The sequence below is a fragment of the Numida meleagris genome, chromosome 1 (genome assembly GCF_002078875.1).
Source record: "Numida meleagris isolate 19003 breed g44 Domestic line chromosome 1, NumMel1.0, whole genome shotgun sequence".
NCBI lineage: Eukaryota > Metazoa > Chordata > Aves > Galliformes > Numididae > Numida > Numida meleagris.
Window position 1 is genome coordinate 90,537,432 of NC_034409.1, and position 26,233 is coordinate 90,563,664.

Below are 26,233 nucleotides of genomic sequence, written 5' to 3' on the forward strand. Positions count from 1 at the left end.
CTGCAAAATTATGACCTTTCCTTCTGTAGGAGAAACTGGTAAACTATGGCACTTTGTCTTTAGCTTCTGGTATGCTATGCAACTCTGTGTCTACAGCACAAATGTCTGCAATCCAGCTACCAGAATTGGTAGGCACCAAAACCCCAAATGCAAACTCTCACTTGTCATTGCCCTTCTATTCCAGAGGCTACAAACAAAATAAAGAGAGTACGGAGCTTCTTCAAATCAATGTAAAATGTTTTTTTTTTTTTTTTCCTGTGCTTTCCTGTAGAGACAGGAGCTGATATGTAAAGGTGCAAAGCTGCTGTTCTGGATGAATGAATGTCATCTGGTGATTTTATTTCAAAATCTAGGTAGGATATTTGATTTGCTATTTGATTTGCTCTAGGTACAACTTGGAAGATAAAAAAAAAAACAAAAACAAAACCAACCCTTCAACATTTCCTTTGTGTTACCCAGTTGTATGTATAAGATGAAACAGCTATCTGCTGAAGTGTTTTCAGGGATACTTGTTCACAAAAGAAAGGGCATTTGATGGAAGATATAAACTGTTAAATCCCTACAGAAGTGGATTCCAATTGCCTGGAATAGCTGAACAAGTTTCTGAAGGGTTTAAACTGCTACAATTTGTCAAGTTAACAAGTACCACAATTATTTTCAAAAATATTTTTGTTCCAAAGCGTTAGTTTTGCCTCTTTGTACTGAAAGCTCTTTAGTGAAAGGACTATTTACTACTGTATATTTCTTCAGTACAAGACAAGTTTCTAAGCACTATTACAATAATGCAATTAAGATGAAATAACCACTCCAGAATGATTCTATATAGTGTAGTAGACAGAGCTCTTTATTCATGCTCTTGTACTTTAGATAAAGTCATGACTTACGCAGTGCAGCAATTCATTAAGCTACTGGTTAGAATCACTGAGTTACACTGAATAAAATCCCAAATCTGAATGCTTATCAGCTGAGCTTTTCAAAATGGAATCTGCTGAGTTTTTCTCTATTAACCCTATCTACAATAGCAGACTGTAGTTTAATTCAACTAGATGTGCTTGGGTGCTAACACTACCGCGTTCAAAGCAGGACATAAACTTATCAAATATGTTGGAATTGCCATCATTTTCAGAACCATAGCTTAAAACTCTGAAACTTTTCCCCCCGTTTATTATTTGTACTTATTTCACCAAAGTATCAACTTGCCTTCCCTTAGCTCCAATGTAATTGACCCTATTAATTGCTAGTTAAAACTTTCCTCCCTGAAGTCCACAGAATTACAACTTGAGTGGTTTCAGCTGATAGAATCTAATTCAGCTATAACCTAAAGAAGTAACATAATTTTTGCAATATGTGATAAAAGAAGCAATTGGCAAAGGTCAACTTTTGAAATATCTTGTGGAAATGTAATTAAGTATAATCTTCTGATAGGTCCTCTTCTTCTGCCTCAGTGTCTTAACAAAACTTCTGGATTTTCTGGTTGAAGTTCAGCATCTATGTGACTTTGATAACATCAAGTTAGAAGTTTCTGATATAATTAAATAAATTCAAAACCAAATATAACCGCTAGGAATTTTGATAAAACTCTTTGAGTGAACTCTGTTATACGAATGTAAAACAATTTTTAAATTATCAGTCCTTCTGAATGTAGTTAAGACTGCTAAGCATAGAGGAGAAGTCCTAAACATCTGAATTTAAGGAAGAAAAGTTCACACTATTATTTGATATTAGTGGGGACAAAGGCTATGCCAAAATGAAGCCCTTCTGCATGCAGGACCTATCTGCATTTCAGTTTTCCATTTCTAAATCCTAATTTGTTACGATGGATGTTAGGATGACTCTTTGTTAAGCTCACATCACTATGTTAAATCACATAATGACATTATGTTAAGCTGTCAGAAGACTAGATCAGTGTATATCTTAAAGTGCAGATACTGAGGTTGGAGAAGGTGCGAGATGGCAAAAAATTTGGAATGAGCTCTAGTTTTAAGCTGAGGAAAAACATACATACCAGCACTGTTGCTATCAATAGACAGTTTTAGTTGAGCTGTCTACAAATGGGGAAATGCTAAAATGACGACTTGCTGTATGAACATCTATTTAGCTACCTTTCATATTAACAGACTTAAAACCAAAAGATGGGCAACAGGCCCATGACAGTGGTCAAATACAAAATCAGTTAAAAATAATAGTAATAAAAACTGCAAATTAGATATGGATCATTTACACAGTGAGATGACAAAATTATGTCTCTGTCTTACTGGCAGTGCTCGTACTCCCTAATAGGGAAGCAAAGTACTTCATGACCTTGTTCTCAGAGCATACCTGCTGTCTTTATGTGGGCAGCAATATGTGAGTGTGATAGACTGGCACTTAAAATCTGCATTATATTGGCCTTTGGGAAGGACTAAGGGGCCAGAGAGTCTTCTTGCATATTTTAGAATATTCTGTTAGCATGAATGACTTTCTGACACCATAACTATTCAGGATGCATTACCATAGATAATATCCAGCCTTAAAGGGATCTCTACAGCATTGTAGAGGTCACTGGATCAAGGTGTCTGCCAGGACGCTGCATAGTAAAGAACGTAGCAGCTCTGAACAACTGAGGGTTGAGTGTCTTGGAGAGCCTCAAGTCTTAAACTACGTGACATATCCTCACCTGAGGTACAGATGAGCTTGTGTCATGTCAGTTTGTTAATCAGCCTAAGGGATGTTATAACAATTATTCAGTAAAGTCCAGGATTTTCAGTAAACTACTGTCACTTGCATTGCATTGAGCTGAAGAAAAAAACCTATACCTGTGAGATTCAAAACTAAAAGTAAGACAAAATGTATTTTTGACAGCTTGGTGTCTAAAGTGTCCCACTAGATTATTTAGCATGTGTTCTTATGGACCAGTCAGTGTAAGTAATAATGAGCTCCTCATAGAATCCCAAAGAAATTGGTATATTCAAAGACAAATAGCTGGTGAATATTTACATAGTTAACAAAAGTGGAAGTGGTATTCTGTAACCTACCTGTTGAAAGAAGTTAGAAAGAAATTGCAAAACAGAATCATAAAGGGACCTTAAAGCCCACTCAGCCCCAACACCGTGCCACGGGCAGGGCTGCCCCCCACCAGCTCAGGCTGCCCAGGGCCTCATCCAACCCGGCCTTGAGCGCCTCAAAGGATGGGGCATCCACAGCTTCTCTGGGCAGCCTGTGCCAGCGCCTCACCGCCCTCTGAGTAAATAATCTCTTCCTAACATCTAACCTAAATCTCCCCTCTTTTAGTTTAAAACCATTCCCCCTTGCCTTGTCGCTATCAGACTGAGTAAAAAGTCTGTTTCCATCTTGTTTACAAGCCCTGTTTAAAAGCAGAAGGCCACAATTATGTCTCCCTGGAGCCTTCTCTTCTCCAAGCTGAACAAACCCAAATCCTTCAGCCTTCCTTCATAGGAGAGGTGCTGTCAGCCCTCTGATCATCCTTGTGGCCCTTCTCTGGATGTATTCCAATAGCTCCATGTCTTTCTTGTACTGAGGGCCCCAGGTCCATATGCAGTACTCCAGATGGAGTCCCGCAAGGAGAGAGCAGAGGGGGACAATAACCTCCCTTGCCCTGCTGGCTTTTGATGCAGCCCTGTATGTAGTTGTTCTTCCAGGCTGCAAGTGCACACTGTTCAAGATACAAGAATAGTTAGTCCTTTTGGAATATCACTGCTTTAATATATTCCGAGGACAGAGACTTCATAAGCAAACTTCTGTGCTTCAGTTTTGACCTTACTGAGGTAAAAGAAATGTATGAATAGTCTTTAAATATGCTAGTAATTTAAATGATAAATGGTGGTAAGTGCTTTTCTCCTTCGTGCCTAAAATTTACACGAAATCTTCCATTAAAGTGTACAATCAAGTATCTAGGCAGTTGCATTTAGATTTACATCTACTGCCAAAACAGTATATCTTTCAGATAAGACTCATGTGTTACTCTTAATAATAATGATTTAAATTAAAAGACTGATTCCATCTGAATAATGAAGCAAGATAGCCAAGAAAATAGATATGTGCCTAAGCGTGCAAATTCATTAAAATAAGAAAAATCTATGAAACAGTGATGATAATGAGAAACCATTGAGTCTCAGTTGACAGTACTGAAAACAATGATTGCATTTATGGCTAGCTGCATAGAGGGGTCTGTTTTACTATTCTTATGTCTTTCTTTCTCTGAGGAAAAAAAATTGTGGCAGCTCAGTTGCTTTCATTACCGTAGACATATAGAATCTCAGTAGTGCAAAAACTAAGTCTGATGCTTGTACAAGGAATAATGCTTTATTTTGCTTAAGATTAGCATTAATGATTGCCCTTATTCCCATACTAAGAAACATATAATTATTTAGTAATGACAAACATTACCACTTCAAGAAGGCAATTTGATGTAGACAAGATACTCTCCTTTCCAATTTTCTTCTTGGTCTCTAACTTGCGGATAGTGCATGCGCTACCTTGTCTTCATTTTAGAATTAAGTTGCCCTTTCAAAGTCTGTTTTTGAAATACCTGTTTGAAGATGTGCAATCTTTGTTTTCCTCATTAAAATATTTTCCCCTTCTTCTGAGTATAATGAACTTGAATAGCAAGTGCTAATAAGAAGCATGATTGCCTATCAGTTGCTTGCCCTTTTCCTCCATCGCTCATGTTATTTCTTTTCTTTAGTAAGTCGACTCAGTATTAAGCAAAAAGTGGCACCAATGCAAGAGACCTTGACAGACCGTGGGATGTTAGGAATGCTGAGAGAGTTCACAGGAGAAGCTGATGCTCTGTATATTTCCAGCCAGAGACAAGTTTTATAATTGATATCCATCTCCATTGACTACTGTTGACTATGGAAAGACAAAAGGTGCTGCCTGGGACAGAGCAACCTTTTGCTGTTGGAGCACAGATGGTATGAAAGTGCTTTACGTGACACACTGTCACGAAACATTCGGTGCAGTAAAGTGCGCTGTTGAGACCTGTTTTCTTTAAGCTGCCAGTCTGTCACTGTCTTTTGAAAACTAGCATACAATGAACAAGCCCCTTTCCATCAAAAAATAAAAGTCCTGTTTATTCTTCCCTTCTGTTTTCTCCCACCAGGTGATTTCAATCTATAATATTACCTCAGATATTACAGTAGAATTAATGAATAGCCAAAATTTCTGCTACACCAAAAAAAAGAGATAAATAGTAAGGAATAAAGTAGGTTTTGAAAAAAGGTAAATGAAAAGGAAAGAGGGGCTTTCAGACCAAACGTTTGCCACACGTGAATCTGCTGAACTTCCTAGATGCAATATGAACCTACTAATTTTCCATATTATAGGCACAGCTGTGTAAGGGGCTTTAATACCACCTCCATATACAGACCTGCAGTTGGTTTGGATACCACTAAGATACCACTAACTTTCATAGCTGAATCCAGTATGGACCAGAGCAAGTGTTTCTTTCAGTCTGACTTGCAACTCAGATTAAAATTCCATTAGAGACAAAGAACATCATCTAACTTGCCATTTTCCTGAAGCCTTGATGGTTACTCTGTATTCAATTGGTAATGATTTTTTCTTGATTTATGATGCATTATTTAATCCTTTTAAAGAAGTTAAACTAATGAGGTCACAAATCAAAAATCTCCCATTTAGCCAGTACTGCCTGTATTGGTTCACCTGTTTTCTGATTTGGCACTTGGAGGAACTACTGGCTGAAGGGAAGTTCTACTTAGAAATATAAAATCATATGAGACTGGGGACTTTGTCTTTCTCTGTGCCTTCTTGGTGGTAGAAGAGGCTTGTAAATGCTGAAAATAGCCTGTATTTTGGCCTAATTTTCACTAAATCCATGTGATTCATTCAGATTACTCTGTATCAAATAGAAGACTTTCCTATTTTTTGTTAATTTTACAGTTACCTAGTGACACTTTTTAAATTCTTCGTTAATATAAGTGCAGCAACTTTGTCCTTGCCTCTCTCACTGTGAATAAGAGTTTTAAAGATCACCTTTCCTGATCTTTCAGACACCTGGAAAACAGACACGACCCTGAGATGTCAGGACTCTGAAATTCTGTAGTTGTAAGTGAGGGTAAGGAGTGATGAACATGTGAAAACATCATGCTTGTCTGTAGGATCTGTTTCTTATGCTATGAAAAACGTAATGAGATGACCCTGCACGTGGCAGGGGGTGTGATCTAGATGATCTTTGAGGTCTGACCCAAGCCATTCTATGATTCTATTCTATAAAATATCACAGAATAGAATCATAGAATCGTTAAGGTTGGAAAAGACCTCTAAGATCTTCTAGTCCAGCCACCCAGCTACCACCAGTATTGCCCACTAAACTATATCCTTAAGTGCTACATCTACATTTCCCTTGAACAACTTCAGGGACAATGACTCTACCACTTCCCTGGGCAGCTTGTATCTCAAGAAGGATTTCTTAGAATGTCAAATGATTATGCATTTCTTTATTACCTCTGAACATACACAATTTTCAGGTATGCTTACTAGCAATCCCACTTAATGTGCATTTGTTCAGACAACTGATTGCTGAAGATTTCAGATTGTCTCTTGTTACTTAATTATCCAAACATCTCAATACTGAATGACAATTTTGCTCTTGGCACAATTACAGGAAATCTTACCCTTCTATTTTTAAATATTGTTGTATGTAAGTCAGTTTTAGGTGCTTTACGAAGTATTGTCACTAGGCTATTGCATTTGCATTGTTATGGAAAGCAAAGATTTGGGGATTTTGCCATCTTTGTTGATATTAAGAAACTACATTTATGCACTATTGGAAAAGCAAGTTCTTTGCAAAGCTACAAATATCAAAAACAGAAATAAAAACAAGCATGTAGTGGCATGAAATGACCATAGGCCAACACAAAAGTAATAAAAATCTTCTCTCACGGCGCATCTTTGTGATGAACTAACATCAAAAGATTTTAGAGTTCAGCTAGGCAAAGAGATATTTAGTTAAGCAAAATAATGAGTTCTGCTGTGCTTTTCATCTTCAAAATGTCTTACAAAGGTTAAACCTTTAAAATGTGTCTGTGAAATGAAGCGTTATATTACTACCGTTGCTTTTTTCCCCTCAGTGGAAGTGGATGTTGAATGTTTAAATGCCCAAAGGTGCAGAGAAGGTTGGTCAGATTTCGGACTGAAGATTGTGAGCTTCTCCTGCAGTGCCTGAACTTCTCAGACTGTGCTGGATGTTCTTCACTAATTCATAGGCATCTGTCCATTGGCTACTTCCTTCTTTTCCCCAGTATGTCTACAGCTTTCCATTGCACTGTGTCTATTGACATTTACTGGGTTAGGCTGCCATAACCCTCTAGGTAAACCCTCACCTGCCTCCATTCGACTCTTCAGACCCCTTTCTTTCCTCTTGCACTGCTTTACAAAAAGATTAATTTCAGAGCTCAGCAAAACTCTGGATTGAAACTGCTTTGCTTTGAATTTGATCACACTTACATTAGGCATAGTCCTCACGAATTTACATAAAGGAGCTCTACATACAAGGGTAGAAAGCAACTCACCATCTCCCATATTTGCATCAGCCATGGTAAGGTAACATCTGTGCCAGGAGGCCCAGGGATGAGAACAGAAGTAAAAATTGTGTCTACCAAATACCTGTGAGAAAGCAAAATGTCATAATTATAGACTCTGTAAGTGATAGTGAAAGAGATCTCTACTTCAGGAGAACAAAACCACTTTTCAGAAGTTTTAAACTGTAGTTTGCAGGAATTCTTCAGCTAACTGATGATGGCTTTTTAAAAGCTTAGAGATCAACATCAGGAAAACCCTACCAAGTTTGTAAAAGTAGATAGCTGGTAACATGTGAAATTCTTTGTAACAGGCTAGTAGCCAGTAAAAACCTGGTAGGATTTGACACTCAGAAATTTTCTCCAGAGCTCAGGAAATTGTAAAAACAAAACAAAGCAAAAAACCCCTAGACTTTTCTGAAGATAAACAGTAAAAAGAGAAGGAGGAATTCTGTACTAATTAGCCTAGCTAGCAGGTTTAGTGTATCATACGCTATTAGTACCCAAGTGCATCTGTGTTGTTGGATGTCCTCAATTCAGACTGCAGTGGGAGCCCAAGACACTTGGTATTTTGCAGCATTAGGCTTCTTGTTATTAATCTGAGGACATAAATGTGCCTAAGCATGTGCTCTTTGAATTGCAAGACATAGTTTCTTGCTTTGTCAAAGTATATGTATTTTTTTCCATAAGAAGTGTTTCATAATAAGTAACTTGCCTAAACGGGAAATATACTGCAAAGGTGTACCATGAAAAGCAGAAATGTAATTAATATAATTTTCCTCCAAGAATAGGCTGATTTGATTGTGAATATAAGTTGTTTAAATGGCTAATGTGTTTAAAATGCAGAAAATCAGACATTAAAGGCAGCTTTTATTTGAAAGTAGAAGATTAGTAAGAAAAAGAAACAGAAAAATAGAAGACAAAGTAACAAAAGAAATATGAAAAGTTCATTAGTTTTCTAGGAATAAAAAAGGATAAAACTAATACTTTTTCAGGTACTATCAAATAATACAGCAATTCTAGTAACATTTGCCCATGACTTGGTACCAGATCAGTTTCCACAACACAAAGCTTTCTGGGGCGTTTTATGAAGATGATTACAATCCTGTTTTCCCTTCAAGAAGATAATGTGGCTGATAGCCCAGCTGAAGTGCCTCTAAACCAATGCACGCAGCATGGGAAATAAGAGGAGGTAGAAACTGTGGTGCAATTAGAAAGCTATGACCTAATTGCTATCACAGAAACACAGTGGGACGAGTCTACAACTGAAATAATATGATGGAGGGCTACAAGCTTTTTGGCAGGGATAGGCCAGCCAAGAGGGACAGAGCAGTTGCCCTCTATGTTAAGAACTGGATAGACTGAGAAGAGTTGCCTCCGAGAAACAGCCATGACCAGGCTGAGAGCTTGTGGGTGAAAATTAGGGACCAGACCAATAAAGGACATCTGGTGGTCAGGATGTACTAGTCTGCCTGATCGAGGGGAGCCTCTTGGCAAGGTCTTCTTGCTTCAGCTACAAGAGGTGTCAAGCCTGAAGGCTCTCATCCTGATGGGGGATTTCAACCAGTTTCAACCACCTGGATGTCTGCTGGGAAAACAACACAGTGAGCTGCATGCAATCCAGAAGACTTCTGGAGTCTGTTAAGGATGACCTCCTGATCCAGATATTGGACGGACCAGCTAGAGGTGGCTGTGATTGCTGAGCCACTCTCCAGCATATTTGAAATGTCATGGTTGTCAGGCAAAGTTCCTGGTGACTGGAAAAAGAAAAACATCTCACTCATTTTCAAGAAAGAAAGGAAGTCCTGGGGAACAACAGACCAGTGAGCCTCACTTCTGTGTCTTGGAAGATAATGGAAAACATCTCCTGAAAAAGATGTAGGTGGAGGTGATTCAAGACAGCCAACATGGCTTCACCAAGGGCAGATTGTGCCTGATCAATCTATTGGCCTGCTATGACGGAGTGATGGTATTGGTGGACAAAGGAAGGGCAACTGATGCCACTCCCTGGACTTGTGCAAGGCCTTTGACATGGTCCCACACCGCATCCTTATCTCTAAATTGGAGAGATATAGATTTGAAGACTGCACTGTTTGGTGGCTAAAGAATTGATTGGATGGTTGTGGCCAAAGGCTTGTGGTCGACAGCTCTATGTCCAGGTGGAGGCTGGAGACAAGTGGCGTCCCCCAGGAGTCTGTCTTGGGGCTGGTGCTTTTCTTTACTGATAAAGATGTTGACAGATGATAGACAGTGGGATCAAGTGTAAATTATTCTTAATAGAACATCCAGGTTGCACTTAGACAATTTGGAGACCTTGTTTGGCTTTTCAAGAGAAATAGAAGGCTCTGTTCCTTGCCAAACTCTAGGTCCTTTTAGTACAGGCCTTCTCTCAATATTGTATCCTTTTCTTATCTTCCTTTCCTTTCAACTTCTGTATCCTTATATTTTTATCTTAATTATCTCAACTTTGTTTGCAATAAGATGACTTGCTGCACTTAAACTCTTCCTAGAACTGCTCCCTTTTTCCTCTCCTGATCCTCTAATGCAAGAAGTAGCCTGGTGTACTGCTAGGCATTCCTAGGCAGGCAGATTTACAGGCCCCCTACCGGCTCTTTCTAAGACCCTGTCTGAAGGAGAAGGGAAGATGGATGCAGGAGCCCTTGTTGATGATATAGCAATATGAATGTAGCTGTTTCAACTTTTATCATTTTAGCTTAATTAAAATGTAAGTACCTTGGGATAAGGGCCTAGAGATTTAGATGTGTACTGAACAGATATCGCCTTAGGAGTATCCAAGCTAGCCAGCAGGTATAATTCATATGGGGTTATTTCTTTTAGCTTTCTAAGAACAGCTGAAAAAATAAGTAACATTCAATCAGTAGCTGAGGCTATTTTTGGAACAGTGACTCCTATAAATTGAGAATAGAGAGGAAGGCATTACAGAGCTGCATGAATTAGGACTTTTGGAACCACTGAGAAGTAATTTACAACCAGGATATTTTTTTTGGTTGTGGCAGAAAATCCTCAGGCAAAGAGAAAATTTAGGAAATTACTCCAAACCCTATGAGCTCACCTTTTCATTAAATAAATGGAAGCCAAAGTTTTATCAGATGAGCAGGGTTTACTTCTGCATACCAGAAATTGATATATCTAAATGTAAACGAACTTCTTTCTTACCCAATATAAAAACATTTCACACCTGCTCAAAATGCCAATAGTCTCAATTTATGCATGGGAGCAACTACCTTTAGGGAAGTAGTTCACACAGCAGAAGTAATTCTGGAGGCTAAGGAGTTCTGGACCTGCCTTCATCTCTGAAGCACATTCCTTGTTTCCATTGCTTTTTGAGCCTCAGAGTTCTTTTGCTTCAGATCTGAACGTTTATTAACTCAAATTGAAGTCTGCCAGTAATCAAAAAGCAGAACAATCATTTCCAAATCTTTTGTGCTAGCAATGACATTGAAATTATGAAGGCTTTGATCTTGTGAAAAACAGTGGCGAAATTCCTGTGAAATGTGTGGAATATAAAGACAAGCTTTTTTTTTTTTTTTTTTTTGTATGTGTGTGTGTGGTTAAAAATAACATCTGCAATAATTCCATGACAAAACTAAAAGTGCTTTTCTTACTCTGTGGAGGATGCTAAATAAGACTTTTAAAATAGTATCTTGTGCTAAGATAATGGTGGGAAAAAATCAGCCTTACATGAATTTGACAGCTGTTTTAAAAGCTCAGCTGGCAACACCATTCGCTATAGTGCAGAAGACCTATGTTCAAAATCACACATAAGTTTTTGTCTTCTCAAAAGTCATCAAAGACTCGAGGTTGCATAACAAAAATGACAGCCTTAGTGCAAAGGAAAACCGAAATCAATCTGTGACATTGAGATGTTTGTGTTTCCTGAATAAAAGGGGCAAGGAATTAGAAGGTAATGCTTCCCAGAATGGCTTGATGTCCCTAGTTGGGGGCATCAATTTACAGTGACTTAAATTTACAGTGACTGCATTAGATACACCAGAAATTGACAGATCAGTACAGTCCTATAAATCCTGAACAACAAGCATAGCTTTTCAAAAACAACCTTCCAGGAGAAGAAAAAGCCCAAAATAATGACAGCACACTGACAGTATAATAAAGAGGAATTCGTTATTCTGACTGCAGGGGTTGACAATGACCAGAGGGCAAATGCATAAAAAAGGAAAGAAGAGCCTATGCTCAAATGTCATAAAATCCCTGCCTCAACTGAAAGAAAAATAAATATTCTCAAATTATTTTATATGGACATAATAATAATAATAAAGTTAATTTATCTGACCACAGCAAATATTTCTGAGCACGAAGCTGAGGATGCATTGTTACATGATGTCATCTGAAAATAAGTAAATCCTTTTCAGATTATCATTGCCATGAAAATAAGTGAAACCTTTGACATCTGATGGTGAGGAAAAATGCAGCAAAAATTAAAATGAATAGTGAATGAAGGGTTAAATAGGTGGGATGGTCTTCTTTGTGAGCAATTTTTCTTGACAGTTTTTAGGTTACCATTCAGTTGTAGAAACAAATCTGATTATTGCTATTTCTTTTATTACTGGAAAAGAATAATAGCAACTCATGGGGATGACTACTTCTATATGCAGGCATAAAGTGCATCCTCAGACAAGATCTCAATCCCACAGAGGAACAGCAATAAATTGAAAACCCAGTTGTTTTTCTGAAGATATTTAGTTCTAAACATACCTTCATGCATAACTTGTCTGCCTTTTATTATTATTATTATTATAATTTTATGGATTTTTTTAAGTCCTTTTTTTTTTTTAGTTGAATGCTTTTGTGAGAAAGAAGGATTTTTTGAGTTTTTGTTCCCCTGATATTTCCCATGTGAAGTTACAATCCTCATACAGCATGTATGAAGGGGATTAGAACATGTCATCACTAATTACAGATGAGGATTTAAAGCAGAGATGGTCAGGAGAGGCAGACAGATGAGACTGCCTCACCTGTCTTTATTCAGACTGCACAGATATTTTGCTTCTGCTTCTGCTGCTCCAGAAACTTTGCTTGGCTTTCATATCTTTTATCATTATATAGCAAGAGAAAATTTTTGTTGAACATACTAAAAGACTAATTTTTCTATTGCTCATCGTTCCTGAAGATCCATTTCTGCCGTAAGAACTACAGAGAGTTTGTTGGTTCATGAAAATGTACACACACAAAAAAGCGGATGTAAAGAGGAATAATTTCTGAATTCCAAAAAAAATCCCAGATTGGAGTTGCGGAATTATATTTTCTTCCACCATTTTTTTTTTCTTTTTCTGTTAGACAGTAAACAAATGGAGTTCTGCCATTGATCTTCTCATATGCCATAAGAGTGCATCATATGACTATGGAAATAGTAATGGTAATGTATGCAAGACCCTAACCATCTGTAAATATTACTCTTATTTAAAGTCAACAATAGGTAGTAATTGAACTAATATGCTTGAAGAATTACATAAGTAGCAACAGAACAAAATAATGTCAGCTTGCATCTCCCCTGGTTTGGCTTCAGTACAAATCAATTGCAAAACACAAATCAAAGTAATGGGTACATATTGTAAACAATTTTGGGTCCCAAGCATTAAGGACTGAGAGAACTTTCTCTCATAAAGATAAATATTATACAGTAAAGATCCTAAAAGCTCCCATGTGAGCCCCTGAACTACTTGGAAGGACATTTTATATTAGCCCTAACATTCTTTAATGGGTTTAAGACTAATGGATAAGATAAAATAAGCAAGACCAAGTAGTACAAGTTACATTGCAGTTCTCTGGATGGATCATTCTTCACTAAACCTCATAAGTAAAGGACAGAAGTTATTGTCCCTTAATTTGCTTTGAAAATGATTGTTTTCTTTCAAAGTCTACCTCAGTCCTTGCAATAAGACAAAAAAGTGACTCAGCAGTTTTGCAGTATGGCAAGATTGAGCCAGAAGGAGTTCAATTATTTTCAGTCATCTAATGAAAAACAGAATTTTGTTAAAATTTTCAGGAATAATCAGTCAAATCAGATCAGGAAAATGGAAAGGACTATTTCCTGATTGAGTCTGAAGAGGAGCTTGAACTTCATTTTCAAGGAGAAATTATATATTTTAGAAAAATTCTACCTTTATTAATAAAGACAAGGAAATATGCAGTAAAGATACTTCCTTGTCTAACCTTTCAATAGAGCTGTAACCAAAGTTCCACTTTTCTATATGTTACTCCTATGCCATATTTTGACTTTTCAGGGAAAGATTATGTATTTTTACTGTGTCATTTATAAAGCAGCTTGTGATTTGATTTAAGGAAAGAGTTAAATACTCTGTTTTTTTTCCTCAAAATTAAAGGAAAATAAAATTTCAGTTGTATAAAATAGTTGTTGATGTAACATTTTGGTTCTCAATCATCTGAACCTGTGATGAACATCAGTATCTTGCTGCGAGAAAAATGTTACTAAAATGAGTTTTTCAGTCTTTTAATCAGGGCAGTTCCAGTGAGGAAGAAACACTTCCTGAGGACAGTGCCTAGGATTTTAAATTTTATATACCATTTTGTGAAAGATATAACAGGTACAGTAAGAGTGCTCTGACAGGGCAGTGTCTTACGTATCAGAAGAGTATCTCTGCAGAGCACGCAGCATTTGAGTTCTCTACAATAATCTTTTGCTACAGTGGTCTTCTAGCTCAACTTTCCTGCAGTGTTGCCTCTGTTCTAATGTATAGTTGTTGGTGATGCAGGATTTAATATAGGGAAAGTTCTGGAAAAAATGAAGGAAATCTTGCTGCTGACTTTATCAGTGGCTTGGCAACTTATTGGGAGACATTAACGTTCTGTTGATTCATCTGTGCTATCAAAGTTTGGGGTTCTGAACAATGCAGTGGCTTACAGAACCTGCTCAGACTTTTTTATTTCCTTTCATCCCAGTGCAGATGCTGCTGTCCAAACAGCCTTTGGGGAAAATTTCCTTTGTGGGACACGGACATGACAGTGGAAATAGCTGGAGCCTGCTGAAGGTAGTGATGATATTTTTTGTCTAAAGAAGGCAAATAAATACCCTGTAGACCTAACAGAAAAGGTCTTGGGAAGCATTTTTATCACCTTTTACTGTTTTGAATTGCTATTTTGGTAAGCATTTTTTGAAGACAAATGGCTTCGGATAATCTAGGCATGGAATATTTCCATCATTCTTTGATCTGTTTTTCAGCAATGCTGGGTTGATGTTGGAGCAAATGGGGAAAGCTGTTGTCAGGGAAGAATAGGGAGAACTACTTGAGCAGAATGCAGCCAGAGTGGAAACTCTCCTTCAGCCAAAGCAATTTATCACCAGTTTCCTCAAAGGTGCAAGAATGTACCAGAAAGATCCATCACTACAACGCATATAGGTAAACACAAAACAGATATTTGTAAGGGAAAGTACTGCTGTAAAAGAAAGATAGGATATGATATGGGTAATTTAAAAATCTCAACTTCTACTCTATTTTCAAAATTGACTGGTGTTTGTATGGTCTCAATAAATACAGCTCAAAAGATGCTGTTTTCAGAGATACCATCTCCTCTGTCAAAAACATATCTATTTAATGGTGGTGTGCAGTCAAAGAATTCCTCTCCACTCTGCTAGATCACATTTCATTTCAACAATGTGAACATGTACCAAAAGCTGCAACAATTTGTCATAGAATCATTAGAGTTGGACGGGACCCTTAAAGGTGATCTATCCCAACTCCCCTGCAATGAACAGGGACACCTACAGCTCCATCAGGTGCTCAGAGCCCCATCCAGCCTGACCTTGGGTGTCTCCAGGGATGGGGCATTCAACAACTCTCTGAGCAACCTGTTCCAGTTTGCCTCACTACCCTTAATGTAAAAAAACTTCTTCCTTCTATCTAGTCTAAATTTCCCCTCTTTTACTTTGAAACCATTTCCCCTTGTCCTGTCACCACAGACCCTGCTAAAGAGTCTGTCCCCTTCCTTCTTACAGCCCCCCTTTAGACACTGAAGGGTTGCTCTCGGGTCTCCCTGGAGCCTTCTCTTCTTGGGTCACAGGGGAGGGGTTCCATCCCTGGGATCCTTTTTATGGCCCTCCTCTTGATACACTTCAACAGGCCCATGTCTTTCCTGTACTGAGGTCTCCGCATCTGGATGCAGCACTCCAGGATACAATTGGCTTTCTGGGCTGTGAGGGCATGTTGCTGTCTCATGTCTAGCTTGCCATCCACCAGTACCCCCAAGTCATTTTCTTCAGGGCTGTGTTTAATCCTTACATCCTTGTATTGGTAGCAGTTTTTTGTGATCCAGGTGCAAGACATTGCACTTGGAAAAACTGAAACTTGACAAAAAGTTTAGAAAAATTAGCCAGCAGCTTGGCTGATCTTAAAAGTCAAGCTCAACATTTTTATATGCAGTGGAATGTCACTTTATGCCTTTCTACATAAAGGATATTTGATGATGTATTTGAGAATATTGTAGAGAGGTTTATAATTATATAAGGATGAAGTAAAACTTCTTTTATGAAGAAATTAGTTTTTTTGTACTAGTTAAAGAATTTTGAAAATATTGTGCATTAGTTATTTTTACTCTGTACCTTAAATCTGCACATACTATATTTGTTTCTCTGTAAAACAGAGTGAAATTAGAAATATCCAGGTTTCTTTTATATTCAGGAGGCAAAATTTATCAAATAGAGCGACTATAGATGTAGGCAAAGATGTCTGCATTTTGTCTGAATTAATATCTTTTCAAGGATATGCTTTCCCATGTCTTTCCCCTAAGCCTGTACTAAATCACATTTTCCTATCCATTAAAATTGCCTAAGGTTCACAGCGTGGCTTAATTTAAAAATGGTGTGTTAGAGCTCAAAAAACAAGTCATTCCATTTCGAGTGTCAAGTATAGAAAATACCCTCCTCTTCCTTATCCCTCTGTAACAGAGGGTGGCCAGCTTAGCATTCTGCCTGTTTTTGATTAAAAACAAAGCACAAATCTGATCTGGAATGGTAATTACTATATTCCAGTTTAAGTCACAGATCATTGCAGCTATTATTTATTCTCAGACAGAAACAATTGTCCCTCCAGCCTCCAACTACAGGATACAATTCTCAGTTGCTAACCTTTTGCTATGAGTAAAAACTGCATTATTTCTCCTTTGCATCAGTAACTGTGGGCCTCCTCACCTGTGGCAACTGACATAGCTGCATTATCTGTTATCCATTCTCTGTGGAAAGATTTGAAGTTTTCCTATGCTCTCTTTCGCTATGGATCAGAAACCACATAACTTTTTAATCTTAAGGATGGTCAGTTGCACTTCATTCAGTTTTTCTCTTCTAAAATAAATGCACACAGATCAGCCAGAGAGCAGAGTATCTCTACAGAAATCTTATTGTTCTCTTATTAGAGTAGGTGAGGGGGCCTATGCATACTTAAGCCTATCTTGGCAAATTAAAAAAAAAAAAAGAATGATTGAGCAATAATCACTTTTTCTGATAATTTTCTTTGCTATGAGGAACACTAAATCTGCATTATTTTGTTAGAAGACATAGGCTAATATGGAATGGAAGTCAACAAATAAGCAAGGAAAATGCCTATGATAACCAAAAATCTTTGCCCAAACTAAGATTGGTAAAAACATCTCCTTAAATTTCATGTAGGCCTTACAGTAGAACACCTGCAAACTTTTACCTTATGATTGACACTTTTATGAATAAACAGAAAAAAAAAATCCAAACTCTGGAGATGGAAAATTTCCTGAGTCTTTTGTATCTGAACTACTACTCAGTCAGCTCCAAACTTCCAGATGCATACTCTGGCATAGCAGCTGGATGCACATCAGCAGATCTTTGCGCTGGCAACAAAGTCTCTTGGAAGCTGATGGTACTTCTACTGTAGAGTCCAGGCTAGCTGGTATGGTAAGAGTTTCTGGGTTGGTATCTGTGTGCTCCTTCAGAGAAAAACCAAAAGAACTTCATGCCCCAATTTTTTCTCCCAGAGCTGTTTAACATAGGAAAAAAAAATACCACTTCTCTTGAGAAGACATATATAATACAAAAGTTGGGATTTTCAAGATATATCTCACCAATTTACTATATATAACACATCTGAGAAACTAGGCATTCAACAGTAAGGAAAGAGAGGAGAGACAGGAGCTGCTGATCAAACTACAAGACCTGTTGAAGTACTTTCACCTTGTTAGAAACTTTTAGGACCTAAAATTTATCAATTTTTAAATATATCTTGAAGAAGCTATACATTGTAAGCAGAAACGGTATGTTAAACTTTTTAAAAACAGTGAGTAAACCTGCTGATACATTAATGGCAGAATCCACAACAGCTGTCACAAGGTGGTAAATGTTTTTCAAAGTAGATAAATACAACATTCATGACATCGCATTTCCTGCCAAATATTACTAATGAATAAAACATAGTGTGAGCAAGAGAGGTGCAAAAAGGACAAGAGGCCTGAGTAAAATGTAAATTTCCAGTAGAGGGGACAAAGGCGGGAAAATCTAACATGTTCAGCCATAATTGAAACAGGATTCCTCACTCCTTTCCGGCATATGGAAAACATCTTTCATTGTCATCAACATCTCTTCACAATACAAATGATAGGAATGTACAGGTAACTGGAAAATGAGTCTTCAAAATCAGAACATTTTAATGTGGAAGAAATACAATGGTGTGCATACAGAGGATTAGCTTATACGAAGTGCTGGTGGAGCATATTTTTGGGGAGTAAGAAAATATTTTTTTTGTACTTCTATGATAATTCTATTGCACTCACTCCACCATAAATTTTCCACTGTTGTTTATAGACATTTCAAGAATTTGAAGCTGAGACTGGATGCTGTAAAATTTCAGATAACGGCTGTGAGGGAACAGAGCAATATGCAGACCACCTTACCTTTTCATATTTAGATTCCCACAGAGGAAAACAGCTTTAAGAAATCTGGTTGTATAATGAAAAGGCAGAGAAATGTTTCATCTCATTATTTTCCTCTCCTAAATCTCAGGCTCACACGCTCCCCCTTGGCTCCCGAAGGCACAGCTGTTTACTTGTCAATCGTGAGCAAAATGTCCCTTCCTGGAAAACGTTTTCCCCAGCTCTTAACATAGTTTTTGGAGTTGGCTCATGGTACTTAACAAGGCTAGAAGCAGTAAAGTCTAACCCAGGAATGTCCAACACACAGGCTGCATGCGGATTGGCCCAGCACATCCTGTGGCCATCCCCCTGCCCCACACCATTGTGGTAGTGACTCTTTTCATCCATTTGCAAGGATGAAGTACAGGAAGAGTAAAATTTCATCAAAAATCTCTGACAAACACCTCGGGAGCTCACTGAGAATTTCAGCCACTGCCATCGAACCAGTCTGATGTGTTAGTTTCACAAAAACAAGGTCAGATTTCCCACTAGTTTAATGTTTTTGTTGCCCTCTTTTTTTTTCTTTTAATATAAAAAAATATGAAAATAAATTTTGTTACTTATATAGATTAACTATATTATATATATCTTATAAGGGCTGCACTGAAAGTAATACCTCCTATTTTATTATGTTGGTCCACGATGTTAGAGGCAGATGTTGGTGGTATGGCAGTGGAAGTTAAACCTTCCCACCAGTGTTCTGTTACATGTTGTTGTGGTGTGACAGATGGTGGCAGAGGGGCAGTCTGACACAATGGTGTCTAACATGGAAGTGTGTACGAAGCAAAGCGTTATTACTGAATTTCTCTATGTGGAAATAATGGCACCCACTGACTCTTGATAAATGTTTGTGGAGACCAAACAGTGAATGTGAGCACAGCGAAGTGGTAGGTGATGCATTTCAGCAGCAGCGACTGCAATAGTGGGTTACCCTTGCTGGAGTAGATTTTTATGAGTGGAGCCTGCGGCATACAGGCTCTTGTCCATTGCTGGCAAAAATGTGTAGCTAATGGTGGTGGCTATGTTCATAAAATCATAGAATCATAAAATGGCCTGGGTTGGAAGGGACCTCAAAGATCTTATAGTTCTAACTCCCCTGCCATAGGTAGGGTGGTTGTTGAAAAACAGCATTTTGTAGCTGAGAATTTGCTCTATTAAGTAGTATTGTTGTTCTCTTTGTATCAGTTGTAGTTCCCATGGAAATAAATAGGAGGCATTACCTTCGATGCAACCTATATATATGTGGCCCAAGATATTCGCTATTCACAGAGTGCAGCCCAGGCAAGCCTAAAGGTTGCACACCCGTAGTCTAACCAAACATTGTATTATCCTGACTGGAGAGCTGAGGAAGGATTGCAAGTCCCTGGAGGTGTTCAGGAATTGTGTGGATGTGGCACTGAGGGACATGAATAGTGGGCATGGTAGGGATGGGCCGATGGCTGGACTATGTGATCTTAGTGGTCTTTTCTGACCGTAAGGATTCTGTGATTCTTTAAGTCTGGCTAGTCAGGAAGAAAATACTGCTTTTTCCCCCTTTCTGTGTTATTTTTCAGGATATAATACTTAGAATAATAAAGGAAATTTAAACAGGAATGAACCTGGCATTTGAAGACAGGCCCTGTTGTTTGATGCCTCTATTAGCCAACATAACATCTGTCAAGGAAGCTTGGACACCTGGTTGTGTGTTTTTAGCAATGCATGACCTGGTATTTGCATCTCTTCAGCTCACCTCCTGTGATGCAGAGAAGGTCTGAAACTAACCCCAAGGGATTTCCTTTGAAGACTGGAACTACTCTGGGACTCCTCATAGCAGGGCTGTCATCTCCATCTCAGACTACATCTGATCTGCCTGTGAGGACTTTAACAGACAGCTGACCAGCCAAAATGTGCTCTTGATATCTCTTATTTGCCTGGGAAGGATTGATGTGAGCCAAGCTCTTCCCCTGCCCTACTGGGCTCATTCTTCCGGAGCTACCTCTCGAGAGTGAGTTGCATCGAAAAGAGAGGGATCCTGCCAACCCTTAGATTAACCAAACCTGTCTTTAGTTGAAGCCACTGACTCTTGCCTCTTCAGGACATTGATGCCATCCTGTATCAGTCAAGGCTGAGCTTAAGATTAAGGTTTTGGAGATAAGGAACAGCAGAGCCAAACCTGTTGCTGCCTACCAGAAGGGCAGTGACGTGAGGGGGCAAACGTAGGAGATGAAGCCATTCTGAATATGGTGAGTGGCAAACAAATGTACCTTCAGTGAGGTGCTACTGCAGGACATTGCATTTTTGCTGGATTTTCCTGAAGCCTGAAGTTGCAGGATACGCAAGTGCTCTGCTAATTGTGAGTGATTACTTTGAAAAAAAACTGATTCCCACACAGGGAGTTGGAAGGCTTAGGATCTGAGCAGGTGGATTTTTGTAGCACACTGTTAAATCCATGTGGAAATGATATATATTGTTACTCATGTAGATGATCCTCCTCCACCACCCCAATTCAGTTAGAAGTGACTAATGGTTTCTAGGAAGCCCCCAGACAAAGCCAGGATTAGTGCTGGCTCTGCAATGGCTGTCTGAAATGATGGGAAGGAAAGGTTTTATTGTTGAGCTAGTCGAGGCCCTCAACTTGAGTAAGGATGTCTATTCTTATGTCTCATCATTAATTTCTGGACATGCAATGGTTGTTACTGTGTTGATAACACCATGGTTAGCGCTAGAACTAAGACTAAGGCACTGATCAGCAGGTCAGAAAATATTTTGTTACTGTCAGACCCAGCAAGTTTTTTCTGGGTGAAGCAATTCATTTCGGTAAGCACTGGGATGAACATGGCCTGCTGTAATATTGATACAGTTATGTTTAGGTTTAGGATTATGTTCACTTTTAACAGATGAGAAAGGCCAGGGTAAAAGAGAGGAGTTTACTTGCCTGATTCTGCAGGACAAGAAGAGTTTGGATGAGGAATGATGAAGATGAGACAAATGGCTTATAACTACCCATGCACTGCTGTGTGTGCTGCTGAGGCTATGGTTAGTGCTAACGTTGGATTTGTAGTTTGTAACTGAAGAGCGTGAGGAGCTAAGCTTATTCCTAAATATCACAGGACCCCGTGGCTGGATGAAAGCTGATGTCAGGCAGGGTTTTATGCTGTGGGAAAGTTGCTCTGGGGGAGGTTTGGGTTGGATATCAGGAAGAACTTCTCAGAAGAGCAGTGAAGCAGTGGCACAGGCTGTCCCGGGAGGTGGTGGAGTCACCATCCCTGGAGGTGTCTAAGAACCGTGTTGATGCGGCACTGAGGGGCATGGTTAGTGAGCATGGTGGGGATGAGTTGACATTTGAACTAGATCTTAGTGGTCATTTCCAACCTGCAGATTCTATGACTCTCTGAAAAGTCTCTGTACTGGATAATGCCTTGGCTAGTACTGAAGATAATAACATCTGAGGCACAATATGCTGAAAACTTATCAGTGGCAGAGACAAAGTCAAAAACCTCAGGCCCAAAGATGAGGGTCAGGTCTGGCCAAAACATAGCAGAAGGGGAGGATGGTGGTGATGGGGCAGGGAGGAAGATGCGGTGGGGAGAGTTGCTGCTTTGGCTGTTGCATAGGAAATAAGAGGGAGGACAGGGACCCCCTGCACATTCATGGCTCTGCATTGCTGTAGCATCCAAATAGGATTTCTAGGGCTTTAATGCAGACAGATGTGGAAGATGAGCATGCAAGTTTTGTAGTGCTAGATTTGTGTATGCTTGTAGCTGATGCTGCTGTGAGGGCTAAGGTTTATTGATGGATGCTGCAGGACTTTTAGGATTTCTGCTGACAAAACCCACTGGCATGTGTGTGCTTTTGCATGTCACTGCTCTCTAGTTGAGGCTGCATTTGAGGCAAAGATTACAGCTAAATAGCTTGGCAATAACTGTGCTTAGTGTTGCCTCCTGAGAGTCTTCCATGGCAGGTTAAGGGATGGGCTAATGATTAAACAGAACAGCTGGCTCCAGCTATGCAGGAAGGACCGGGAGGAGGATAGACGCATGCAGGAGTGAATGCTGGATGCTGTCAGTAAGATCAGGGCTTTCAAGGGTGGCTGGTGAAAGTGGGAGAGAAAAAAATGAGTGGAAGAAGGAACGGTGAGGGAGGAAAGTGAGAGGGAAGAGACAAAAGGCATGCAATTTCCTAGAGCTTCTCTTTTCATTCCTGTCCTCCTTCCTGTCTCCAGGGTACACACTAACTCAAAGTGTGTCCTCTCAAAAACCAAGCACAGTACGAGATACAGCTTTCTGCACTGTTTACAGTAAATACTCTGAGGTTTGCTTGTAAGACCTGGTCTTTTTTAGCATCTTGCAAAAACTACAGCCTGTTTTTTTCCAGTGCTTTTTAGCAGAAGACAAAACACAGCAGGATTTTTTTTTGAGAGGCTTTTGTTCTGAGCAGTTTACACAAATACTTTTCTGTTGTGTGTCTTAAAATCTCTGGATGTTAGTCCTCATAATTCACCAGAACAGGAATAGAGCTTTAATTATCCAGAAGTGTTAAGGAATAATCTATCTAGTTCAGATCATGAAGAAGATGTGTAAAGCACTATTATAGATGTGTATCTCTGTAGGAGGGTTGCTCCAAAAGTAATGCCTCCAATTTTATTATGTTGGCTTGCAATGTCAGAGGCAGATGTTGGTGGTATGGCAGTAGAGGCTGAACCTTCCCACCAACATCCCATTACATTTTATTGCTGTGTGACAGATGGCAGCAGAGGGGCAGTCTGACAGAATAGTATCTGACATGGAAGTGTGTATTGGAGCAAAGACGTGTCATTGAATTCTTCCATGAGGAAGAAATGACATTCACTGATGCTTGCTGAATGTTTCTGGAGACCAAACAGTGGATGTGAGCACAGTGAGGTGGTGGGTGGTGTGTTTCAGCAGTAGTGACGGTGACAGCGAATCACCTCCACTGGTGCAGATTTTTACAAGTGCAGCATACATGCTCTTGTTCATCACTGGCAAAAATGAATACCTGATAGTGGTGGCTATGTTGAAAAATAGTGTTTTGTAGCAGAGAATTTATTGAGTACTGTTTTTTTCTCTTTGTATCTGTTGTATTCTCCATGGAAATAAATAGGAAGCATTACTTTTGGAGTGACCTACATATATGTTTGTATGCAGGTGAAGGAGTGAAGCACTAGGAATAGCCAGCTCTCAATAAAAGCAGAGCTGCTTCTGGGTTGAATAACAGGAGAAGCAAGATGCTGACTGTGAGTCTGACATAATATTGCAACTTGAAATCTAATTCAGGAAAGAACAGAATTTAAATAACATTTGGATGCAACAGCAGGAAACAGAAGGAACAGGTGTTTAACAAGATTTCTTTTGATTGTTTAACCTCTTTGTTAATGCCAAAACCCAAACTCTGTCAGGTTTTAGCTTTATGTACCTTCTGTAGTTGTACTTTTGGTTGTTTCATGCCTTAGAGCATTTCTTCTGCTGTTCATTTGTCTCTAAGGACCCAGGCCTCTGTCTCTAAGTACTTTTGATCTCCAATGTATGTGTGGCTTTTTCTTCATGAGTCAGTGGAACAACATGGCCATGAATAAGGCTCAGCATTTGTTGTTCTGCTCTGTGGGTTCACTAGATTATCAGCAGGAGAGACTTTTAGATCTCCTTCCCAAACTGGATGAAATCTCTTGTTAAGACTTAGAAACCGCAGAATGTTTTTCTCTGTGATCATTGTAAAATACAAAAGCAGAAATAAGTGCTTCACAATGTTTCAGGTGCTGGTATAGTCTTGATGTATATCTGTGTAATAAAACAGGTCTCTCACTGCAGGCGCCCTGCTGAGTGACTCAGAGTACATAATACTGAAGTTGCTTTAAGCTTTGGAAGAAACCTCCTGGTTTAAAAAACCTTTTGGTGAAGAGCTCTTTCTCTCTAGTCTTTCATGCTCCATTTCACACTATTCCTTGTGTTTAGCAAGTCAAAGTCTATGGTGACATCTGCTTTAAGCAGAGGTGTCCTTTAATGATACAAGTGTTTACTTCTATCATGACTTTTAAAAGTTCCTTCTTGACTTTCTTTGAAGGATTCAGGGTCCAACGAGAAGAAATGACATGAAGATATCTCTGTAAAAACATGCTTTCTTTAGGATGGAATTTTAGTAACTTTTTGATGATAGAGTCCACTTGATGTCAGGTTTTGCCTGTGTGAATCTCCCCCTCTCCTGAGCACTCTCCATTAGACCTCTGCATGACAGGGATGTTTGCATATGCATCTCTAACTCCTTAGGCCTGTTCTCACAGAAACTTGTCCCATTAGCTGCTGCTTTTTGTTAGTATTCTTCCCTATTCCTCATTGCTTTCTCACCCAGGGTGCAGTCCAGTCTTCAGACTGATGTTCTTCCAACAGATAAATGGTTTTCACACTAGAATCTTTTTATTTCCCTTTCTTTGTTTTCATTTTTTTCATAATTAGCTTTTTTCTTTCTTTTTTTTCTGCACATGCTGCTCAACCTCCTTGAAAACCTCATTGTTCTCTGAATAAACAGATCCATCTTTTCACTCTGTTCCAATATATGTGTATATGAGAATGCATTATCTCCTTACCTTGCTCTCTCTGACCTACATTCCTGTCCAGAGCAGGGTTGGACTTGCTGTCAGGGCAGTGAGTGTATCAGTACATTCTGTAACCTCTCTTTGAGAGGTTTGACTGCCTTGGCTGAGGGCTGTGACATTCATTGGAACCTCATGGTACTTTTTCACTTGGGTATTACTTACTGGATGTTATCTGAAGGACTGCTGGTGACTTTAATTCCCCTAACAAAGATTCTGCTTCCCGTCCTTCCCCATTGTTACTGTAGATTATGATCTTAGATATTTAATTATCATTTTCCAAATTCCCTTTTTGTTTTTTATTTCCTGATGACAGTGCACCAACAACACACTTTATGGCAGCACAGTCTGGAGACGTGAAAGTGGACAATGAAGATGCATCACTACGAACAAAATATTACAAAGCAGTTATTTAAAAATGTTGTTCTCACAGACCTCTATCTGCTCTTCTTGGACAGCAGGAAAACATCTACAGCTTGCTATTTAAAGATATCTATTGTCCTTGGGGGAAGGCTGCTCTTGTGTGTAAAGCGTAAGGAAGTTCAATTTCCAGCTCCACTGAGGAAAAAAAACAACACAGAAACTATGGCACCTTGAATGAACCTTTACGTTACTTCTATCCCATTTACTAGTTTACAAGACACTGTGTGTGTGTGGATGCTGATACCTTCCTACATGGCAGGATGATCTTGAGGAATTAGACATGACAGTGGTTTAACTCATTAAGCAAACTGATGCTTTGTAGAACTGACGTTGCACCATTTCCCACCCTAGAGTTGCTCCCTGGATGACTTTTCATCTTTTATGATCTTAATTAATATGATGGTAACTGCACCACCTCCCTGGGCAGCCTGTTCCAGTGCCTGACCCTCTTTTGGAGAACAAATGTTTTCTAATATCCAACCTGAACCTCCCCTGCTGCAACTTAAGGCCATTTCCTCTTGTTCTATTGCTAGTTACGCGAGAGAAGAGGCTGACCCCCACCTCGCCACAACATCCTTTCAGGCAGTTGTAGTGAGTGATGACGTCTCCCCTGAGCCTCCTCTTCTCCAGACTAAAGAATCCCAGGTACTAATCTATGAGGAAAACTAATTTCTTTTGTTACAGGAACTGGTATCTATAAGAAACCATAATGTACTGAAGCCCTATGTAAATAATGAAATAGTTCATTTTCTTCTGTTATGAT

General features: G+C 39.0%; 1 protein-coding gene across 2 annotated transcripts in view; it reads right to left on the minus strand.

Annotated features, from left to right (window-relative positions):
- HTR1F (5-hydroxytryptamine receptor 1F) overlaps positions 1-26,233 on the minus strand; it is a 114,712-nt gene that overhangs the window by 51,263 nt on the left and 37,216 nt on the right. For both annotated transcript variants that reach the window (XM_021402721.1, XM_021402731.1), the window contains exon 2: positions 7,533-7,626. The gene's annotated coding sequence lies outside the window, so the exon portion shown is untranslated. The remainder of the gene's footprint in view (positions 1-7,532; positions 7,627-26,233) is intronic.